Consider the following 23,270-nt stretch of genomic DNA (forward strand, 5'->3'; position numbering starts at 1 on the left):
ACAGTTGTCAACTTTCATCACAGACAGCTCACAATCACACAGTGTAAAGGGGCCTTAAAAAATGTTAGAGACCTGCTTGAGTTTGAAGGCACAGAAATAATTAATTCAGTGCAGTAAATTTTTTATCTAAAACATGCATCTTCTGGGCTCTGAATGTTGACATGGCCATGTTGTACATTCGGAAACAACCATGCTGCTTCCAGGAACTAAGAAAAGCCAACATGGCTGCCAGACGCTGCATTACATCACCTGAAAGCCCTCTACATGGCTTTGACATTGGCCTTGGATGTACTAAACAAATGAGTTAAATGCATCCCTCCCCTTGACGTTTTTTCATTTGACTTGAAGACGTGATTGGCATGGCTGCTATTTTTGACTCTCCTCGGCTCTGTGTGGAAAATTCTTTTTAAACATCCTTGGCAACTCTGATCACTGTCCTGAAACCACCTGTAATCATTTAATACACTGTACTTGTTTAGAAAAAGAAAGCAAAAACTCCTTCACAATGCTGTCCTAGAAATTCTCTTTCAAATGCTGTTGTGTATTCTGTTTGAAGCCCAGCTTGACAGCTTCATTTGTGAAGTGTCTCAATTAGGCAGAATATTTCTGCCGACATATCTCGACGCCCAGACTGTCTCACTAGAACATGAAAGCCGGGGCTTAAGGAAGTCATCACACACCTCCAAAGAGAGAGACATTCACACACTCATGCGTGCACACACATACACATGCAAACACTAAAAATAGAGGCAGCTATCCTACTGACGCTGGTTAATGCTCCTCACCCCAGACAGTTGGATTTGCATATCTTTAATGTGTTTTTTTTTTCTTCTCCTCTCTCCTTCCCTTCTCTGCGTTTCTCTTTTTTTCCTTCTCTCTCTGAATTCTGTCTTGTGTAAAACAGTCTGGTCTCCTATAGGAATTCTCAGGAGGGCTTGCAGTGCATGTTGGGAGGGAGCTTTTGTGTCAGAAAAAGCAAGAAAAAAGCAGCCTTTAACAATTGTGGTAATTAGAGATTTTGGAAAGGCGAGACACCCCCAACACCACCTTCCTCTCTCTCTCTCTCTCTCTCTCTCTCTCTCTCTCTCAGGTCTTTCAGGCCACTGTAATGGTCTCCATCTGGTCTGTGAGGGGGGAAAGAAAGGTATTGAGTCCCTGGGCTGTATAGGACGGCCATCTGGGCCAGGCCACTCCCACAGCTCTGAGGCCACTTCTCAGCTGTCCCAACCGACCAGCTAACAGGCCCACTGGCCTTTTACACCACCTCTAGTGGTAGTCCAAAGTTACTAGCCACAAAGCATTTTCGCTAGCCACAATTTTGTTGTTGGGAAATTACATTTGGTGTTGTAGGGTACCGGCTCAGATGGGGAACGACAATGGGCCTCGGCTGCGTCAACCGCAACCCCAGGGGTAATTTTAAATAAGACACCATGTGATGAATGGGCTAAAAGCAACACTTAGATTGCAACAATTTCCCGCAGAGTTGTTTTATTTTTCTACAAACATATTCCACCATACTGTATATATTGTAGATACTAGAATCTCATAGAAATATTACACATAGTGGCTTTAACCTCAGACTTGTTTTGTTTAACAATGTTATACAAATAAAAAAAGCCATCATAGGCTCAATATATTATTCTTATTGAGTTAGTACAGTGTTGTTGTGTTAGACTCTGGGCTGTGCTGTATTTCAGTTCAGACTCTCCAAATTAAAACAAATAGTACAGATCAAGCTTGTGTTTCTATTAAGTAAGCGGACTCTCAAGATGAGGGTTTATAATAATATATGGTAAACGCTTGACCAGACCACTCAAAGGATGTTGAACCAAACACATAACAGAATCTAAGACCCAGAGCTTCAGCTGTTTATTTATTAGATAACCCGCAGCAGTCGGAATGTCATGACAATCTAAACACAGTTTGATTTCCTTAAGAGCCCTCCAAATATCAACAGTCCATCCTGTTAGAGCTAACTGTATACAGTATATTTATTCATCCCATTTAAAATAGTTTCCTGCTGATCAGTTGGTTAAGTCAATCATTTTAAATAAATCTGTGTCCTGGTGTTTGTGGCAGAAGATATCATCAGATTGAAAACATTCAGATTCCCTGAGCATGTTATGTTTACATTGTGTGTAGTAGTGAGTTATTGGAGTGTGGCTCTGCCCATCAAAGAAACCTCTACCAAAAACGAAAGAACAAGATTCCCTTGCTTAGGTTACAATAATCTTTCTTGGATCACACAGATAAATAAATCTGACCATAATATATTTGAAAGAAGAGTATTCACAAAATACCTGAGACTCTCTGGCCAATGACTTCTCCCAGTAACAAATATATTCTGGTTGTATGTCTCTTTTAAAAAGTGTTACTAGTACAATATTTAAAGCTGTTATATAATGACAATGTATAGTGTGAAAAGGGTTGCTTGTAGGGACGAAGCTACATTTCCCCTCAGCTCTACAGAGACGTTTAGCCTCTTTTAGGTTGTTGTTTTGGTTTTCTTCTCTGCTGTCTAAAAAAACACCCATTCTCTTCTTTACTGTCGTGCCGTCGTTACAGCCATGGTTGAACGAGTGGCAACCACCTGACTGGCCTCTTGCTTTGAGCTTGTGATGTTTAAATGGCAAATGACTTTGGGCTTCTGGGACACTGTGTTGGTTAAATGCTAAAAACAGAAATATAAAATAAACAGATACTTTTCCTAAAACCACCATCATTATCTAGACATGAAGTGTGCCGCGTGACATACTATTGATTACGTAATGCCAATGTAATTTTGAATGAGGTTTTGTTACTTCTGGAAGTTCTGGTTTCACTTTCTTTTCCAAATTCCCTTAAACTATTATTGCACTGACGATGATGCTGGTTTTGACCTCTAAGTACAGGTACAGACCAGTCTGTACTTATTAAGATAAGTATTGGACCATGAAGAACTCGTATCACTGCTGTACTAGAGTTGACATGTTTGACATTGTAGTAAACCATACTGGTTCAGTTTTCACTTAATGTGAGTCAATTGATACATGGCATTCCAACCTCTAAAATCTGCATTTTCCCTCCTTTTTATTCTCGGTTTTGTTATTTCAGACTGCAACTCAAGGTTGACTGAGCACATTTAGCATGAGATCTGCCAGGAGAGTGTAGCCTTCTTTAGAAATGCCGGGCTCTTCTAACTGATTGTTTATTCACAGGTTCTCAAATGGAAATCAGGAAAATGAATTGTAGCTTGTTCGCCACAGCCTTGAAATGCTAAACAAAAAAGATGGATATTCTAACGTCTTACAGATAAGGAAGTGTTGATAATGGTTCGGTTCAACTTCAGCATCAGGAAATCTTATAGGTTGGCATCAGTTGAATGCACACAGATATTTTTATCAGTCTGGCTGCTTATAGAGTCTTGCAAGGGACGTGAGAGATCAAACATCTAGCCTTATTTAGCCTTAGTTTGATGCTATAGGCTACCTCTGATACAGTAATTAAACCCCTATCTCTATGTAAAATATGCATGAATTGAGTGTAGGTATGTACCCCATATGTATTACATTCCACCCAGTTTGTCTGTCAATGATTCACCCTATCTGTTAGTCTGTCTTTGCCTTTGGCCTCTGTGTGTCCTGTGTGTTTGATGTTGCCTCTGTCTGTCTGTCTGTGGTCTGTCTGTCTGTCACCCCTGACTTTCCCTCTCTGTCTCACAACAGTCATACAAGCTATACAGCCGCCCAGCCAGTGGAAGAACGTTGGGCACTGTGCCAGTCAGCCGGGGCGCCAGTTGGGCAGTCCATCAGTAGCATTAAAGACATGTTATCCACCCGAGTGTATTTGCCTGGCTTAGAGCCCTGATCCCCTGTCCGAGCCCCCCCATGTTGCCCCTCGACTCACTCAGGGGCCTTGGGTAAAAGTGCAGAGTTCCCTTCTTGCTTTATCAGCATGGCACCCAGGCATCCAGCCTGCTGCTTTAGGTCTCTTAAAACACGTACACAAATAAATGAGGAGGGTGCTGGAAATAACTACTTTCTCATCTTCAGCCAAGCTGCCCTGCTAGTCAGGTCATTGTCTTTAAAGGGACAGGGGACCAGAGAAAGAAGGCCGCTGCTGACCTCCACTCAGTTTTTCTTCATTTAGCCCTCTTGTAATATCGAAAAGATGAAAGGTTTCACAGAGGCTTTAAAAGAGTGTTTGTTTCCTGTTATACTTAGCCAGAAAATGGACTTGGTGCTTTTTCCATCACAGCTAAAAATATTGCTGTTGCTCTTTTGATTTTGAATATACAAGATCCGTGCTGTGTCTTGTTTTTATATAACGGACACTGCTTTATGGATCTACTATTATTATTGCTGTTGAGTGGTTTGAAGTGTCACTTCAAGGGTCAGTTCTGAAGCACAAAGTAGCAGTCAATAACCTTGGGCACATAAACACCATTTCTATCCCTTTAGCGGTTCCATATTAGCCTGATATTTACACCATTTCCATTACATTCCCACTCTATTATTCAGTATGCCTTTGTCAAGCCTTATAATCGTGTGTGTGTGTGTGTTTGTGTGCGTGTGCGTGTGTGTGTGTGTGTGTGTGTGTGTGTGTGTGTGTGTGTGTGTGTGTGTGTGTGTGTGTGTGTGTGTGTGTGTGTGTGTGTGTGTGTGTGTGTGTGTGTGTGAGACTAATGTATCTGGCCAAGTACGTCATACACTCTAAGGCTGTACGTTAGCTAGAGTTCAGGTAGCATAACATATTACAGAGAACAACATTTGGTGTTTAGAATACATGTTGCTTATGCAAAGAAAAATAATAGATAAGGTAGAGCCAAAAATGTTTAGAGTTCCCTGCTGCCATGATAAGCGGTGGAAAATGGATGGATGGAGGGTTTTGAATTTCAATCAATGTTGACATACCCGTCACAGTGGTGTCCAGAGATTGGCCCAAAAGTAGTCTCCATATGGCAGCGGGTGGGAAAGGGAGATGGAGCAGGTGTAGCTAAATCACACAAACTTATAGCAATGTTTTGTAGCTAGAAGGTAATGTTAGCAATGTTAGTAACTTCACTGTCAGAGCAACATAAGCTACATTAGCTTTTTGTCAAAGACATGTAAAGAATCTGCTGATGTTTGCTAATTTGGCACTACTACAAAGGTTTTAGCTCTCTATCTGACAACACCTTGTATTGTGTTATTACAATGAAGCATTACAGTCAGAGGTGTTTGTATTATTTAGCCATAATTTAGCTAACTTAGCTAGTAAACTGAGCTAGTTTAGTTTACAATGATACTGGCATCGTGTGTAGAATTGCTTTTGTTAATCATCCAAAACATATAGTATTTATCTTCCGCTCTAGTGTAGAGCTATTCTTATCTATTCTGTCGATTTGTCATTAGGAAAATCTTCATTCCACACGCATATCACTTGAAGTGATTGAGTTTCTAGATATGGGTTTTGGATAAGGAACATAACTTGTCCAAAGTTGTAGGTTACATGTGTGGCCTGGGTGCATTAACTTCAATTGTTTCTGTTCACAGCAGTAATCATGGAAGACTCTGCTGCTGAAGACAAGGACGTGTGAGGGGTTACACAAAAGGTAAGGCAATTATCTTCACCTTATTGAATGGCTAAAAAATCTCCACCTTGACAGCTCGCACCTGATCCACCAACATGTAGGCGTTCAACCTTGAAAGTAAAGTATTCATTGATTTGGAATACTGGCTCATACAAACATGAAAATCAGTGGCTTTGTTGCTTCAAAAATGAACCACCCACACATCTTTTTAATTAGTGTTTGGTTTCACAAAGACATGTAAGACCGGTCTGTTGAATTAAATCCATTCTTAATTAGCTCGTAGACTTGTGTAATGTGAGGTAGTTGGACAAATAAAGACACATTTTAAGCCTAGAAAGTTACCCCTCCTATCCCAGGATATGTCTAAACCGAGAACCTGCTGACACTGACAGTCGGTAACACCTGCTGACAATTGACAAAAAAAGTGGAAAACAGCTCAATTTGCGGTTCGGTACAAAATGATGTAGAGCAAGTAATAATAGGTTACAATGTAAAGAGACAGCAGTAGCTACTTGGAATCTGTAATTGCTTCACTCATTACCAAATTGACATAGTAAAACATTCTTGTAAATGTTAAATTCCACAAGGCACACATTTTCAACTGGAGTGACTGAAGCTTAGCACCTTCAAGCTGGAGCTCATTCAGCCATGTTTTCACTTTGAAAAGTCTAAGGCTGGAACTTCTCTCTTTTAACCTGCTCTGAAGAGGTATAAAATGTTCACAATACTAACAAAGCACATTGATGCCACGTGACCTGTGTGTGTGTGTGTGTGTGTGTGTGTGTGTGTGTGTGTGTGTGTGTGTGTGTGTGTGTGTGTGTGTGTGTGTGTGTGTGTGTGTGTGTGTGTGTGTGTGTGTGTGTGTGTGTGTGTGGCCCAAAGGTGCTGTACAGTACAAAGATTTCCATACCAATGGCATTCCCTGGGTGAAAGCAAAGAAGCTGTGGACGGTGGGGGGCATTAAGAGCCCACACCATCTTGGGGAGCAATAAGGATCCAGCATTAGTCCCATTTAAAACATTAAACCATACACGCAAAGGCTGGATGGAGGCAAAAATTTAAAAACAGAGGAGGGAAAGAAGTAGAAGAAACAAGAAACCTTAATACTCAGATTTTGCCAATAGGAATGGGGTTCAAGTTTTCAAGTCCACCATTTTGAATTTCTCCCTGAATACGTCACATTCAAGTTTTATTTGTAGCCTTTAATTTACAAGTCTATATAATTTATAAATGACAAAATGCCACATTCTTCCTCTTACGAATGAGAAATGAGCATTCAAACTCACCCTTGCTTATTTCAATTTACTGAGTGGTTTTGCTTCTACAGCCTTACTTGGTCTGGTATGACTAGTAACTTTTTTCTTTGTTAGCAAACTTTAGGGGAATATTGCCAATGACTTTAGGACTCTTCTTTCTACCCTTGTGCTACTGTTAGGGTAGGTTTTCATATGTAGTACTATCCTATAATTGGCACCTACTCAAAAGTTACACAATTTCACTTTAAAGCTTTAAACTGGGAAATGATAAAACTGGATGTTAATCGTGGACCACAATGCCAAAGTCAAGTAGCCTATGCCAACCCATCGCCACAACTTTATACAGTACTGCACTATGAGACCATTACTGGACTTCCTGCAATGGCATTGAATCATTGAATGTAATTACTGTTTTGCAAATGAGTTCAGGGGGAATTATGTTTCCCCAACATCTAATTGCTAATAACTCATAGTAGCAGATTGGGTTAGAAGATGAGTCATACTGTATGTCAAGGGTTTGGCTCAATCCTGTTTATGAGTCGTTTTAGGATTTAGAATTTTGTTTTGTCATTTCACGTATACCAAGATAACTTTTAAGGCCTTCCTTACACGAAAACAAATGCATGTGTAATTTGTGTTCAGATGTCTACGACTGAATTTTGGGGTGGATGAATTCGTCAAGAAAGTGTGTTACTTTGAGACAGGACACCACTGTTACGTTTTCAGTTTCCACAATCAAAAGGAGTTTCTTTTCACCATTATCATGATCACCTAACCGTAACCAAACTGTTATTTCTGTCTAAATATAACCATATTTTAACCATAATGGTGGAAGATGTTTCCGTTGCCTTACATATTTGTCTCTTTGAATATTCTTTTACAACATGTCTTTTTCAGTTCTTCAATATCATTAAAATATTGTCATCAATGTTATGTTAACCTTTGCCATCATTCATTTAAAAACAGACAATGTTTCTCAAGTGCTGTGTATTGAGTGAATAGCTGCTACTTCCATGCAATGCTTTGTATGGAAGGGAATGTGTTCAATGACGCATGGGGGTATTCTTCCTCCATTTTTCCTTCCCAAACACCTCTCAGTGGTATTGTTTCTGCTGAAGTGCTGCAGCAGATTCAGGGGAAGAAATCATTGCTCTTTTTTTGACTTAAATAGCTGGAGGAAGTCATAGACAGCACTTTTCCTCTTTCCTTCCTCCCTCACCCGTTATCTGTCTATGAAATTAAGTGCATCACAATGTTCCCATATGGCCAAATGCACCAGAGAACTCAAGTACTTTGCATGATAAATGATACACAGTTGGAGAACAAGTACAGCTGTGAAATGCTCTCCAGTGATAAATTGGGTTTTTATTATAAAAGGCTGATATCGACCTTTTATCAAAACTTGTGTATCATCCAGTCACAGTTGTCCACGTATGAAATCATAGGTGTGATTATTGGTTACATATTTATTGTAGTGTTGATTACTCCATAGGATCAGAAGGATGCATTGCATCTTTTTGTCTATTCGATTGAATTGATGCATCATTTGACCAGATTCCACTGGCATACACATTTACTGGACATCCTACTTTGCTGAAAACTCTTGTCAGCCAGCTGTAGATGAATGCTGAAGCCAATGCAGATTGTGTAAAGGGGTTAGCTTCCCAGACCTCTCATTTAACAGCCTGTTTGCCTGTGGAGAAAATGGCAGAGCACAGCTATAGAAGAACACACGTTTTGTTTCATTAAATGAACACTGTAATAAATTCTACAATTTAAACATATATATATATATATATATATATATATATATATATATATATATATATATACAAACTATAGCTGTAAGCCTTCAATAACTATATGTATGCATATATTTGCATTTCTCCTGACCTGCATTGCTCCTCTTTTTCTCTTCTCTTTGCCTACCTCGTCCCCTCCTCGAGTCTCCAAGGCCTCTTTTACTATTCCCTCTGTCCTCTTCTCCTCTGCTTTCCTGCTGTACCTCCTCCCTCTTCTTTCAATCTCTGTCTCGCTTTCTCGCCCTTTCTGTCGTCTGTTCCATTTATACCAGAAGGCATCCCTATCCCCCCTTCCTTTTAGCTCCTTGTACTCCTTTTTTTTTTTTTTTTAAGTAATGCAGCCTCCCGCTCTGCCTACATCTGCAGCCACTGGTGAGCCGTCTTCTAAAATTCCTGGCATGTTTCTTCTGTGTGCCTGGCATCATCTGGCTGGCTGTCTCCACTCAGGATCCAGCAGCATAAATTACACTGTGTCCTCACACAACCTATGCAGATAGTTCAATTCTTAGGCACGCACTATATCCTTTAAACGTCTATTAGCCAGTATTTTTACATGCTGAACAAGAAAAGACCAGTCTTGTTTCATAATATGCCAGCTTTATTGTCTTAAGTATGTTTATTAGAGGCTGTGGCAGACATGGCAGGTGTAATATCAGGATTAAATCATATATGTATACATCATAGACTTGCACAGGATGAAATCATAATTGCAAATACAAGGTTTTGGCAGATAAATAATATAGAGTATGTCTCCAATAATAATAACATACATGCAACTTTGCTTAACTCTTCCATTGAGCCATGCCACATCGTTGCATGTGTTTCTGAACAGGCCCACAGCGTGTGAATTCCATTACTAAATAAGTAGCCATCCAAGTGTTATTTATTTCTCTGCTTCTCCTTTGTTTTATTTAGCAAAGACCACCCTTTCACTGCAATTAGCCTCCTAGCACATCCTGTGGCCTTCTGCCATTTAGATCTACAGGGAGGACTTTCTGGCAAGACTTTAGTCAAATCTCCCACTGTATTGAGATGTATCATAGTTTGATTAAAGCAGACCTGATTTGGATAATCCAAGGAGGCTGTTCACAGATACTGCACTCAGTACGAGGGCGTTCACAATTAATGATTCACAATTAACAGTGAAATTGTGATTTAACAACTTCAGTGATAAAATCTTCACCCGGAGAGGTATTTGTTGCGTGCCAGAAATATTTGCCAAAATCATACGTTAGGCTGTATAATGCAGGATTCGTAACACAGGAAAACAGAGAGTGAGCATTACTGCTCATCAAGCAAAATAGGCAACACACAGGGTTTATCAGTGTTTTTTGCCCCCAACGGTTGGGGGCACTGGTTATGGTGTCTCTGTTATTAAAAGGTGCCTCATGAAGGCAAGTTTATCAGGATCTATCACCAGGGTTCGAAATGACTTAGGACTCTTGGGGGGTCCCCTAAAATGTAATTATAAAAAATACTGAAGACTACCTTGCTACACTATATACTGCAGGCAAAATTATATTGACATATTTTGAAGGTGGGATAATGGTCTTGGGATGTTTTTCATGGTTTGGGCTAGTCCCAGTATTGTAGTGGTGTCTGGAGAAGTGGATTGGCTATAATCTAACAGGTAACCCTCTAATTCTGGAGCAGCAAAGTTACAGCACCTTATATAAATCCCTGACATGACAAAGTGGATAACTGCTATATGTCTGCTGTTAGCTGGCAGATTATTTGGCTTCATACCTATGCTTCATACACATACAGCTAGCAAGAAACGTTGACAAACGCACTCTTCTAATCATTACGTTACACTGGGTATCTAAGTTAGTTAATGCAACTTTTGATATAGGAACACCAACTCCAAATATTTTACTATAATAAGCAATTATTATGGAGATATAAACATAATCGAAGCACTTACAGGATTTTCATTAGGGATTTCAGTCTTTGTGAGGCTTCGTTTTTGCCGTGTTCAACAATAACATACGTGTCTGCGCCATAGACTGTACTGTATGCGCCGGAGGACCACAACAACAATCCGTGATGCTATAAGCTGCCCTGATTGCTGCCCAATCGCGCTAGGAAATAAATAAATTATTGTTATAAATATAAAACGTCACTAAAGACCTATAATTTTCACAATCATTTTTAATGTTAAAAATATTTGTCGGGGACCCCCAAAAAATCTAAAAATAAATTCTTATAGGGGGTACCTAATGACTTATGGGGGGTCCGGGACCCCCCCAGACCCCCCTCATTTCGAACCCTGTCTATCACTGAAGTGAATAAGGAGCAGCAGCAGACATTCAGGGCTAGATTTATCAAGCCGTTTGCGCCTGTTTCCAGGCGCTAATTGGTCGCAAAGACGGACGTAACCGATGCGAGCTATTTACAAACAGGGCGCACTTGGGTAAAATCGCAGATTGTCTGCCACATGAGCGAGAAGAGACAAGTTGCGCTTTCAATATGCGTTCGGGGGAGGGTCGTGGGGAAAGTGGGAGTTCCAAAGACAAAGACTGTCAGCAAGAGCGCGCCTCAATTCTGCGGGGGAAATTCTCCGCCTCTTAAAAGCAGGTCTAAACCAGCCGCAATCGAGTTTCCTCGTAGACCTTTATGCCGCTGGTGAAATGGCAACAGTAATTTGAGCAAGACGAAGACATAGGCGAGGCTGAAAATATTTTTAACACAAGAATCACACTTTGTCAGTGAACACAACATCATTTAGCGTTACAGATCAAGCAGCTATGCAATATTCGAGTTACTGCAAGAAATCAAAGATGAAATTGCATCTCCCACTCAGCGTTCACATCCCATTCCAGCAGTTGTTAAACTCCTCGCTACATTACAAATATTGGCATCAGGATCATTTCAAACAGTCATAGCATCAGCAGTGGGAATATTGCAGTCTGCACTCAGCCCTATCATAGCACATGTACCGCTTTGCTACAGCGCAATTTACGGTCTAGTGGGCGGAGAAAGACGCTGATTGCCTGATGGGTGTCAGGGTTGATAAATACTACGCAAAATGTGGAAGCATAGCGTGTGCTATTACCGAACTCGCATAAACAGACGCAGCGCAAACTGCGCTAGTGTTAGTAGATCAGGCCCTCAGTTTTAAGTAAGTAGACTTGATGGTTTTAATATCGGCAGGCCTAACTTGGGCTGAAAAAATATAAACTGTCAATACAATCCATTTTCTATTTCCTGCAGTCTGGGCTTAAACTCCCGGCCGGGTTACTGGCTCAGTAACCGGAGAAATAATGATGCCCGACAGCCCCACCACACTTCTGTACTCAATCTACTATACAGTACATTTTGTCTTATCCGGCAGGGACGTCGTTAGGCCTATTTTAGGGTTGCTGAAGCTACCCTAAAATGTTCCTAAGCCCCCCTAAATAATAATAAGAACAACAATAATAATTAGATTTTTTTATACAGTGCACTCTGTATCACTAACTACGGTGAATCAAGCTTCCTTCACCATTCATCTGTGTGTCGGTGTGTAGTGTGTCTGTTTTAATTCTATTTTACAACTGTCAGCTGGTCGAAATGGCAGTGTTAGAGGCTCAACGAGCGCCCACGGGCACGGTAACGGTATGTGGACGAGCGAGGTAGAGAGCTAGCTACTGAAGAGAGCCAAGCAGCATTAAAACAAAGCAGAGAATCAAAGATTCTGCAACTGTATCAAGCATCTCATTATCACTAACCGTATCCCAATTCATATTTAGACGCAACAAATTATATATATCCAGCTACAAAATAGCCGAAAAGTTGAACATTAGACAGAAGAACAAAGAGTCGTTGTGCTATCAAGATGATGCACCGTCTTGTTGCATTGGTGTGTAAACTGGGAGCTTTCAGAGCGTTGCAGACCGGAGCGTTGCAAGTAACTGGAGGATTCATCTTGTCTTGTCGCTACTCTTTGGTCTGAACTTGCTATTGCATGTAGCCTACCGTTGTATCTTTCAATTAATTGAGCAGATGGATATTCAAGGATATTTTAGCAGAGAGAAAAAGAAGCAGGAGATTGGCAGGGCAGTTGATTCTGAGGTAGCCGGCGTGATGGAGGTCAGTAGTGGTCTATAGGTCTAAGGAAATGTGGGGTGTTTTGTTTTCTTCTAACAATAAGCATGTATTGGTAGGTCTAGGCACTGAGGCATAGCCTACACTAAATAATTTCATTATATTTATTATATATGCTAGCTATATTCTGACCAATTTAACTTTCTGCATTCATTTGCTGTGATAAATTAAACAAATATGTAGTTGTTGCCTAAATGTAGGCTAGGTTAAACATGAGCATATGCTCACAGATACACATGAGAAAAAAAAATGCAAAAGCAATAAAAGCAATCCTACATACAGTACATACATACAATAATTGTTACTCCAAATATTGTATTCCTTTCGCCATCAGGTTATTATATTTAGACAGTAGCCACTTTAAATAGGATCCTTATCAATAGCTTTATCAATATCAATAATTGTTGATTTAAGTCATACATTGAATACATCATTTGGCAGAATAAATTATCTATATTTTAGAAACGCTCAAACTTTTGTTGTCAAATTGCACTATGACCTTAAAATTCTGGTTCTTGGGTTATACTGTATGCAAGCCAAACTACACAGTGAAATGACACTGATTGCACCAATCTACAGCGCAGTTACAGTAATTAGTGTAATTAAATAGCATTCTTTGGACAACTTATCTTATAGAGAGAGGAATTAGATATAGTATGCTATTACTTTATCACACATTTACATGACCAGACAGATAGCATTTAAGTCATTGCTTACAGAAGAACTCATCAGGAGCAAAGTCTGGCCTAAGTAAATTCCCCACATGCAGCTTTGATGTGTCTAAAAGCTAACATTACAGTAACTTTTGTTGAACAGAGTAGAAATGGAAGAAGAGGATATGTCTGTCACTTTTTACTTGTTAACATCTTGGTTTCTTGACTGGTTGTTGATATAAGTGTAGCTTTAATACAGTAACAAAAGATGTAAGTGCAAAGATTTTGCAAACACAAGTTACAAATACCCTGGGGGCTAAGCACCCCCTGTCTTTAAATCCTAGTGATGTCCCTGTTATCCGGTAAATACAAGGTCTGGCTAACTATCAGGTAGTAACAATAATTTAAGGGCTCAGTAGTCTTCACACAAAGTGCTTGTCAGATAGTCAAAATAAAGCCCCACACATTTCGGATGTCAGATTTTTGTAACTTTCCGAAACAGATAATAACAGTTAACAGTTACGGCTACTTCAAGCATAGATTTCAACTGTTATTTTTAAGCTTTATTTTCATTCTCCACATCACTACTTCAGTGACTTTTTGTGTGTATAACTTAACAGCAGGGTGCGCCGTTATCCCCATTCGAACAATTATCGGGTCTCCCCCTCTTTATGATGCAGGCTTTTCACCACATCTTCAAGTGTGTCTATTCTGAACAGTTATAAACTCCTTTGACTTCAGACGTAATCTGATGACATGTTGTACGTACTAGTTTTTTCCCAAAATTTCCCCGATCTTTAGGACTGGGGGCACATCAGCAGTTTGGTATTTTCCTGGACTTAATTTGCTTTGCCCATCTGTGAGGTATTTTCATGCCCAGCGTGGCTAACACACTGAGCAAAGGTAAAAGGTGAGGCACAAACAAGTGAGACTTTCATTCAAATAAAGCAGTTTTAAAAGAAAGTAGTTGGACATTACATTTCCTTGAGAAGCCCAAACTCAAATTGTCAAGGCTTTTTTGTTATGCTACACTGTAATTGGCACGGCTGTTGCTGATCTATATGACAAGTAATCTGACTGGCTGAGTAGATAATGAGTCATCGTCACACCCTCGGATCTATATAGCAGCCGTTTTGGTCATAGCGCCCCTGTGCCTATTTTAACCAAAATAACAGGTGCACTTGAAGGCGCCAACCACTTCACACTAATCGTTGTGTTTGAGCCATTGAAATTGGGCCCCTAGCCTCAAAGTGAAACATGAAGCCATCATGTTCCAGCTAGCTGCCCCCTGATTGGTTGTGATTTTGCGATGAGCATACCATACCATCAAATGTTTGCTAGTTGAATTCAGAACACATAAGCTATTTGTACAGTAACCATTAGAGTGCATTCCATTTACCTCGGAACTCAGAAGCTGAAGCTGAGAATGACGTCACACCTGAGTTGAATAGATCCATTTACAATCCGGATTTTCATTGTTTTCATTAGCTCTAGCCAGGTTAGCCATTGTTAGCAATGCTAGTATACAACAACGCATTACGCTGTTTTTTGTGCATACAAACAGCGCAATAACATGTCCACAGATTAGAATATGGACAGCACTGCGTGTGCAACTGATTTAGTGAGACACAAATTACACAGAAGTGCTTATAACTGCACATTACTACAGCTTTCGCAACGGTTGGATTTTTAGCTCTGGGTACTCTGTGGTTGCCCGATTTCCAAGCTCGGAAATCCAAGCTCAGGGGGCGTGTTTCTGACTTTGACCTCAGAAAATCTGACTTCCGAGTACAAATGGAATGCACTATTAGTAGCAAACCAGGTCAACTAGAGTCATATTTGGTGCCACGGCGAGTGTGTTAAGAACATATCATCTACGTGTCTACGTCTATGTGTTGGTTGTGACTTTGGTGCAGGAGACTGGAGTCCACACCTTGCCAAAAACCTTCCATTGCCGTTCACATGTTAATTAACTGTAATCTGATCTTTCGATTTATGGGTATGTTTTCATTAGCTAATCATAACCACGCCTTTACTAGTTTATTTGACCGTATTTTTGCCTTTCCTTATCCATACCATTGCTGCCATGTGCAAACATCGTTTAAAGAATTAAAAATTGTTTGAAGAGAATTATAAAAAATCATGCTAGCCTTGAACATAGTCTAGAGTTTTGCAGAATCATCCAATAATGATGGTCTTGAACGATGGAGTTGTATATCTGCAAAATGGAGAGTGGGGAGAATGGAGAGATGACAGAAGGCCATCAGACACTGCTGATGAACCCAGCATAGTTCACAGCTCCCCCGATGATGATAGACAACCTCAACTTGGTTCTATTAGCTTTGGCAAATCTTGCAGCAGGGAGCCTAGTATCTACTTAATTTTAAAGTACAGTCCTGAGTGCATAAAAACAGGCATGAATTAGATACCCACATAACAGGCAGGGGTCACCATCTTCCACAGTGGAAACAGCTCCTTGGCATTCATCTTGTGGGATGTTTGTATACAAAGATTGCCTCCTTTTCTAAAAGAATTGTCTCCATTTGACTTTATTCTGGCCTTAAACTATAACACTGTTCTCTCCTTTTTGACAATCAGACATTTCTCTTTGTGTTTCTTTCTCTCTCAGGGTCAATGCCAGACTCCCTTGCTGCTGATTCTCTAAACTAAATTTTTGTCAGAAAACTTGTAGCTCAAATGTCACATGTAGTTTCTGATGAATGCCAATGCCACAGATTTTTGATAGTTTTTTCTTTCTTCTATTTCCTGCTGTGGGATGCATTTAAATTGCTTTAATAATCATCAGTAAATGAGGCATGACATTGGGCAGTGAATTTAGTAGGCTCTAAAGCAATAAACCAATCTCATCTTAAAACAGAACGATGAACAAAAGCACAGATTTTCTTTCTTATATTCATCTCACAACTCTGCTACAGCAGCACCCAGACGGGGGGGGGGGGCAGAAAAAAAAAATCTACTGTTGGGTGTGGTTAACAGTATAATGCCCCTCAGTGAAGGTGTGTGTGGTCAGAGACAGGGGTGGAGCAGGGGGGTGGCTTCTGGGGTTCCAGCCCCGAATCTTTTAGGGTTTTAAAATAACTTCAACTTTGTGTCATTTCCCCGCAGTCTCTCTGACTGTAACTTAAAAACAGAAACGGTGGACTGTTTTTGCCTCTCTTTAGGAGGTAGGAGTGAAAATAAGTCATCCTCAACATTTGTTCTGTTCTGGTTTCAGAATGATAAAATGATTGGAGAACAATGAGATACAAAATAGGATGTAAAAAAGCGACAGAAACGTTGGAAAAAGCAACAAAAATGTTTTTTAAAAACTACAAAAGTCAGGGGAAAAAATGGAAGTGTCAAAAAAATGTTGAAAGCGAAACTTTTTCTTTTTTTCAACTATGTTTTCCCAAATTATGTACAGATTTGTAGGCATTCTGTTATGAAATTGCTTGAAAAATAGTGCATATAGCTGCCGTAAATAGAGCATGCCCCCGCACACCTAGATTTGAGCCGAGCCCTTAATGTTTACAACGTCTGGCTCCGCTCTTGGTCAGAGATGAAACAGAACTTTGACCGGATGACTCAAATACTTTTAAGTTAAGGTAATCTTTAATAAAGCAAAGATCACAAAAACAATGTGCACATAAGAAATAACCCTTAAATTAATATTAATTCACATATTTATTCAGCCAAATCAATTGAACCCTAAGCAGTGTCAAAACGATTTGATTGGAACAAAGTTTTTACATGAAATTGATGGTCAGACAAAGACTTCGAAAATGTAGCCCATGTTGGTTATAATCGTAGAGGAGGATAAGTCCAGCTGCTGCAGTAAAAGGAGTGCAGGCGATCCCAGGGTGCTGGCAGGACCATGCTGTGACCTGCAGGGAAACACTGCAGCGGCCATTTCATACTGGAGCATGCTGGGTTACGCTACATTCCGGATCACAGTGAATTTTACTGCCTCACAGACTACTTCAAGCCGCAATTGCTTACAAAGTTAAATCAAAGCCCTCCTGTCTGATTGGACAGTGGTGGAAATTCTGCCTGGAATTTGATTGGTCACATGCAGTTGTCTGCCTCAAAAACTGGTCTGCATGGCTCTGCTCACAGGCAGATTTGTCCAAAGGGCTGTGGGGTTTTGCTGGCCAATCACAGTTTAAAAAACCACAACAAAAGCACAGAAAACACCAGTTGTGAGCCTTTAGTTTGCAATTCAGATACTATATAGATAACTATATTTAAATGCAGTTCAGTCTGATTAAAAAAGTTTTAGCTATTGTTTTCTTACAACATTTTAATCGGCAAAAGGCTGCAGCTCTTTGGGCTAAAAATAAAAACATGTTAGACTCATTTTACAGTATGCCATTTTATGATCTATGTTATATTACATAGCCTCTTAAGTAAATATCAGAAGTCAGAAGAACTGCAATCTCTGTAAGGATGTTTTAATTGGCTTTTGAAAACATTTCACAAACTATTAGTTTTGCAAAATGTAGATTTTTGTTGTTTTTTTGTTGTCAAAACCAAGTTGAATGTGCTGCACTTACTTAAGTGTCTCAAACTAAAGCTGAGTTGTTAACCATTAATTATTTCAGTGTTAAAAATGTACTCTGACAAAGACCAAAATATGAATGTATAAAATTCAGATATTAGTAATTTAGGTTGTCCATTATATCCCAATCAGATCGTAACCTGATCATCAGGGGGTAATACCCAGCGTTGTATGTCCTCTGACTGTAATGGATGATTTTTTTTTAAAGTTCTTTCTTTCCTCCTCCTTCCTTCTTCTTAGTTGATTTGGTTGTCCAGATTCACACAAATATCAAACTTATTTGGTTGATTTGGCAGCTATTTGTCTTTTTATGTCATTGGTTACACAAATAACCCCAGCTCCAATCTCTTTAGCAGTTTCTATCTTTACCAATCGTTTAATACTAACACATTTATTGAAAACGGCAAACAAACACCTACGTCATAGGTGTCATACTGTCCGGTTACTAAATGTTAATCAACACCTGTCAACCGATCAGATTCAAGAATCCTTGGTGGCAATGGTATGAAGTAGAATTATGTGTTTTTTGGCAAAGTTTCTTTAAGTAAAAATCACAAAATTACTATTTTAATGCCATATTATCAGCATAGAAGTGTGAACACACTATAACAAGTCATAGTTCAATGCTGCTGTCAGCATATGTTTTTTTTCCCTTTGGAAGCCATCATGAAAAAGGGCACATTTAAATAGAACTATTCAGTTCATTCTATGAAAGCCTTCATCCCTGTTTAAAGCACTGAACCAACAATCGGCTCAGTGTATTATAACTCTTCATGCAGGCTTGCAAAAATCACAATTTTTCGCCTCCAAACCTCCTTAAGCCCCACAGCTCCTTTGATCGTCATAAAAATGTAAGGCATTGTCATTCACAAGCATCGTTTTCATATTTTCGACATGTTATAAAAAGACCTCCCACAGGCTGGAGCTGTTGATGCTACCTGACAGGCATGGCCGAGCACCAAATGAAGACTGGAGAGGGTTCAGTTCAGCGGGAGCTTTTATTTTCATAGTAAATGTACTACTTCCTGTGAGAATAAAAAAAATCTTCAAACATTATAATCCTATTAGGAGCAGAGATTAATATTTTACGATATAATCATCTATTCTTTTTACAAAAATGTCATTAACTCTACACATGCCCCATTAAATATCTTGTATTTTATTGTAACAATTAGCATATACTTATTGTTCTTATCATGCGCTTATGAGCACTGCTTCAAAAAGTGTTATCGGAGCTTCTTTCCGGCTCTCTGCTCTGCACAGCAGGCTTTGATTTTGCTCCTTTGCTTTCACTAAGCTTATCGGCAACTGGCACAAAGTGAGCCATTGCTGCAGCGCCGTCCAATCAGCTGCAAACACACACTCTCCACTTCCTGGTCTTTATCGACCCATGACATTTGATTGGACTGAGAGTAGCACAAATGCCCCCTTCCTATCATCCACGCTTTGTCGTTCTTTTCTGAAATGGCTGACAGGTTTATGTTTATTCTTAATTTGTTATTATTGTGTGTTTATTTTATAATTCCGTCACATTTCTTGAATGGTAGAACAAATAAGATGCAACTTTAATGATGATGAGGACCAATGGGGTCATTACGGCAGGGAAATAAAAACAGATAAAATAGAAAATATAGAACATAAGTGAGAATCTGAGAAATAGGGCCAATTTCATTATAATGATGTGTCTCTCAGGCAGACAGACTGGCGGACAGGACAGACAGCGTCGGTAATGGCACTCGGCTTTCAGCGCCAGCACCAGCTGTGCCCGATCCAAATGGGCAGCGACAGCGACTCAGGCCAAGCAGGGTCAGATGAGGACACAAACACAGAGCAGGGAGGGGGTTGTGGGGATGGGTGGGCAGAGAGATAGAGAGAAAAGGAAGAAAGGAGAGGAAGGCAAAAGGGATTGTGAGGAAGGAGGGAGGGAGGGAGGAGGAGAGAAGAGAATGAGGGAGCGTTTGGCACGATGAGGGAAACAAAAGAACAGTAAGAAAGGCAAACAAAAGGCTGGGCGGCAGGGTTAGACCGATGAATCTGCTTGCTGATATGTGAAGCCAATAATGACTTTGTGGTAAACACAGATAACACAAACCGTTCATGTACCTCCAATATGATTGATTTGATGCATATTGTTTGTATTACATTATATCTGACTGAGTATAAATGACTGTTTAGCATTCTGTTTTATGCGCTCGGTTTGATATACACAGATTTCGGTACCAATATCTTATTTATGGGAAAAGAAGCATGCCTTTCTGCAAACCCCCTTTTTTATTTAGCAAAAGAAGCCACCGTTATCCAGTGTTACATGCTCTCTAAGCAAAGTAGCCGTGCAATAACTTTGGCTGCTGTAAAGCAGCCTCAAAATTATGTCCACATTGGACGATTGTGCACCTCATAATTTGTATCCAATGCCAATGTTCAGTCCCAATTCAGGATGTAGTGTGAACTATATGTGACAATCCGAAGAGCAAGGGTGTGAAGGTTGTTCTTTCACAGACCTGAACGTTTGCCTTGTTATCGACTGTATCCACGATCTTTCCTTAAAAATGTGTTTGTTGCCTATTTCTAACTATAACTTTAGTTGCCTAACCCAGGTATATATTAACTACAGTACGTTTGCCATAACCACAATCAATCCCTAACCTTAACCATAATGTAGTTGCCAGATACGATACAAAGCAAAAATTCTAAAGATGTTGGCAATGGATGTAAATTAACATCATTGAACGTAATCTGGGCTTTTGCAGATGCTCATTTAAACGGTTACTCACATAATTTAAACGGTATGCCTCACTACATGTAGGGCACACAACTTAGTGCTGTATACATGGCACTGAGCGTTGGCATACGGCATAGATTGTGGTGTGCGTAACCGTCCAAAGCGAACGCAATTCCTAGGGATACTGGGCTGGCTAAGAATAGTTTTCTATAGATAAGAAGTAACTTCTAAGAAACTGAATGTATATGGTTGGGAACAAGGTGGAAGTTCCCTCATAATCACATCTAAATAAAATAAATTAATTCTTTATTAGTTCACTCTTGCATGAATCTTTATCGACCAGGACTGACTTGTTCCAGTTGCCATCTACACTTCCCATCATGTCTGCCTGCCTGCAGCTCCAAATTCAAGCCAAACGAGATCAGCTTTGTCTTTTCCCAGCACAACAGAAAGATTCCCAAGACTGGAGCCAAACGAGATCACTGATAAACTTTAAAACCCTTATGAGGAAAATACTGTCTGAGGGGAGACTACAAGTCCAAGCCAACAGATGCTGACTAGTGGCCTTTACAGAGGGGTCTTTTCTTCCCTAGGAGTCTATTGCCAAAGAATAAGTGTATTAGTGACCATGCAATTAATTAATGACCGTGCAATACAAGAATGTTAAGGAGCCTAGCATCCCAATGAAGATAAGTTCATTATGTGGTGGTCCTCAGCCTGTGCTCCTCTGCTTTTATGACTGGCGTCTGTGATCCAGATTTAGTAAATATTTGAGTCATGCTTTCCTAGTGGTAGTAGAATCCTGACTATACATATGTTTGCAGCTGTGGCTTTGGATTTTCAATCCTTTCTACTCGCATTCTGAAGGTTCAATTGTCTAACTCTCCTTAATATCTCTGTGGTATATTCCACCTGGGACATTCAATGCATTCCAAAAGTTATATGTGTATGGCGTTTTAATCAGTCTTAAAAGCTGCACTGTTCACTTGCAGGCATCTGGGTTTTATGTGCGCCGGTTTTGAGACCAATTCAACTCCTTATTTTTGGTGATTAACATTGTAGTGTTATAGAAATTCAATTATTTGACCTTACCGGCCTCGTTTTTGTCCAAAAGTGATTTCTTACTTACTGAAACTTCTTTTGTTGCTACACCACATTCTGGTTTATTGAGGTTTCTGCAGTGGCTCTTTGCTTTGCTGGTGGGATTTTTGTTGATGAATGAGATTAAGGCATTTTTTTAAATTTCATACACAAAAGCTGACAATTACTCTTGATATTTGGTATATTGAATTAATGTCAATATGTCTACGTTAGACCAATTATACATAAAAAAATTAGGAAAATAGTAATTTGGGGGTATGAGAAAATTGAACAGCCAAACAAGATCCAGATGCTGAAATATTTTGCTAAAACCTATTTTCTAATTATCATAATTAGAGACTTATCCTATCTTGCACTCAGCGCAATTGCCTTTGTACACTGACGCATGTATCGTTCCTATTTTGCACCCGACGCACAGTGGAATTTTCCCTCCACAGACACACGTCGGTAAATTAGGGAATGTATTTGCGCTCCAGGGGCGGTTCAGCGAAAAGAGGAGGCGTGTTCAGGCACAAACGTCCTATTTTGCAGTTTCAGAAAACAATTTCGCCACTGACCAGGAAAAACCTAGTCTAAAGTCAGTAGCGCGTTATTCAGATGCTATTTTAGGGGTGCATGCTTGGCCATAAGGTAACCTGTGCACAACGTACAGTACAGTCCTAAAAAGTCGCAGCATTCTTTGTGGCTTGTTGTGTTTTACACAACATTTCCATGAATCATGGATGTGTTGATGACATAAATGAAGAAATATTAGAGGACTTAAGGAGACAGGATGTTGAACTACGGCGGGATTAGACACTCCGGCGGAATCTGGTCCGGGAGTGGCAATATGCTCCTGGTGGAGCGGGTGGACGGAGATGGAGTGGGGGGAGGAGGAAGGGGCACAACAGGTGCAGGTGGTGCGTTTGGAGGCCCGCGCTCCATGGCTGCAGCAATCCTCTCCAGACTTGAGGAGATGCGCCCGAGAGGAGCAGCAACATCGGCACTCGGCCAAGACGGGTATTTATTACTTTGCCGCATCCCGAACAGCTCCCGCTGGCGTGCGGCAGGCAAATCCGCCGTCATAATAGCAATCCGCAATGGAACAAGCGCGCCTACTCTTAAGAGAGGACGCTCTTATTGGTTATTTTCATGCTACGCCCAAACCACACCTAGCTACTTCAGACCAACCCATTTTAGATTTGCGTCGGGCGCAAGACTCATTTATCCCGCCGTTATAATAGCAACAGCACCCGAGATCCGCCCACAAAGCTACTTGCTTTTTGCGTTTCATACTTGCGTTTCAGATCGTTAAAATAGGGCCCTTAGTGTTTGTGCCCCTAGTTTGCACAAATCCTGATAAATAGGATCTCGGACTGTTGGTCTACTTGGGGGTCCGCGACATGGGAATGTTTGAGAATCTCAAATATAAAACTTCAAAAAAACAACTGAGGAGGAGCGTAGCTCTACTCTTGAATGTTAGAGGGACGATTTGTATTGGTCGGTTGCAGTGCCGCCATTTTATGTCAAATGGACTCTGGGGAAGATTAGGAGATACTTTT

The 23,270-nt window shown here is 40.2% G+C and overlaps 1 long non-coding RNA gene across 21 annotated transcripts in view; it reads left to right on the forward strand.

Moving 5' to 3' along the window:
- Nucleotides 1–23,270, forward strand: part of LOC120553974 — a 106,636-nt gene that overhangs the window by 61,457 nt on the left and 21,909 nt on the right. For 13 of the 21 annotated variants that reach the window (XR_005638272.1, XR_005638259.1, XR_005638261.1 and 10 more), the window contains one exon: nucleotides 5,514–5,572. This is a non-coding gene — a long non-coding RNA (uncharacterized LOC120553974). The remainder of the gene's footprint in view (nucleotides 1–5,513; nucleotides 5,573–23,270) is intronic. The other 8 variants (XR_005638277.1, XR_005638274.1, XR_005638267.1 and 5 more) reach the window with 1 other exon arrangement.

This window comes from Perca fluviatilis, chromosome 2 (assembly GCF_010015445.1).
Source record: "Perca fluviatilis chromosome 2, GENO_Pfluv_1.0, whole genome shotgun sequence".
Taxonomy (NCBI): domain Eukaryota; kingdom Metazoa; phylum Chordata; class Actinopteri; order Perciformes; family Percidae; genus Perca; species Perca fluviatilis.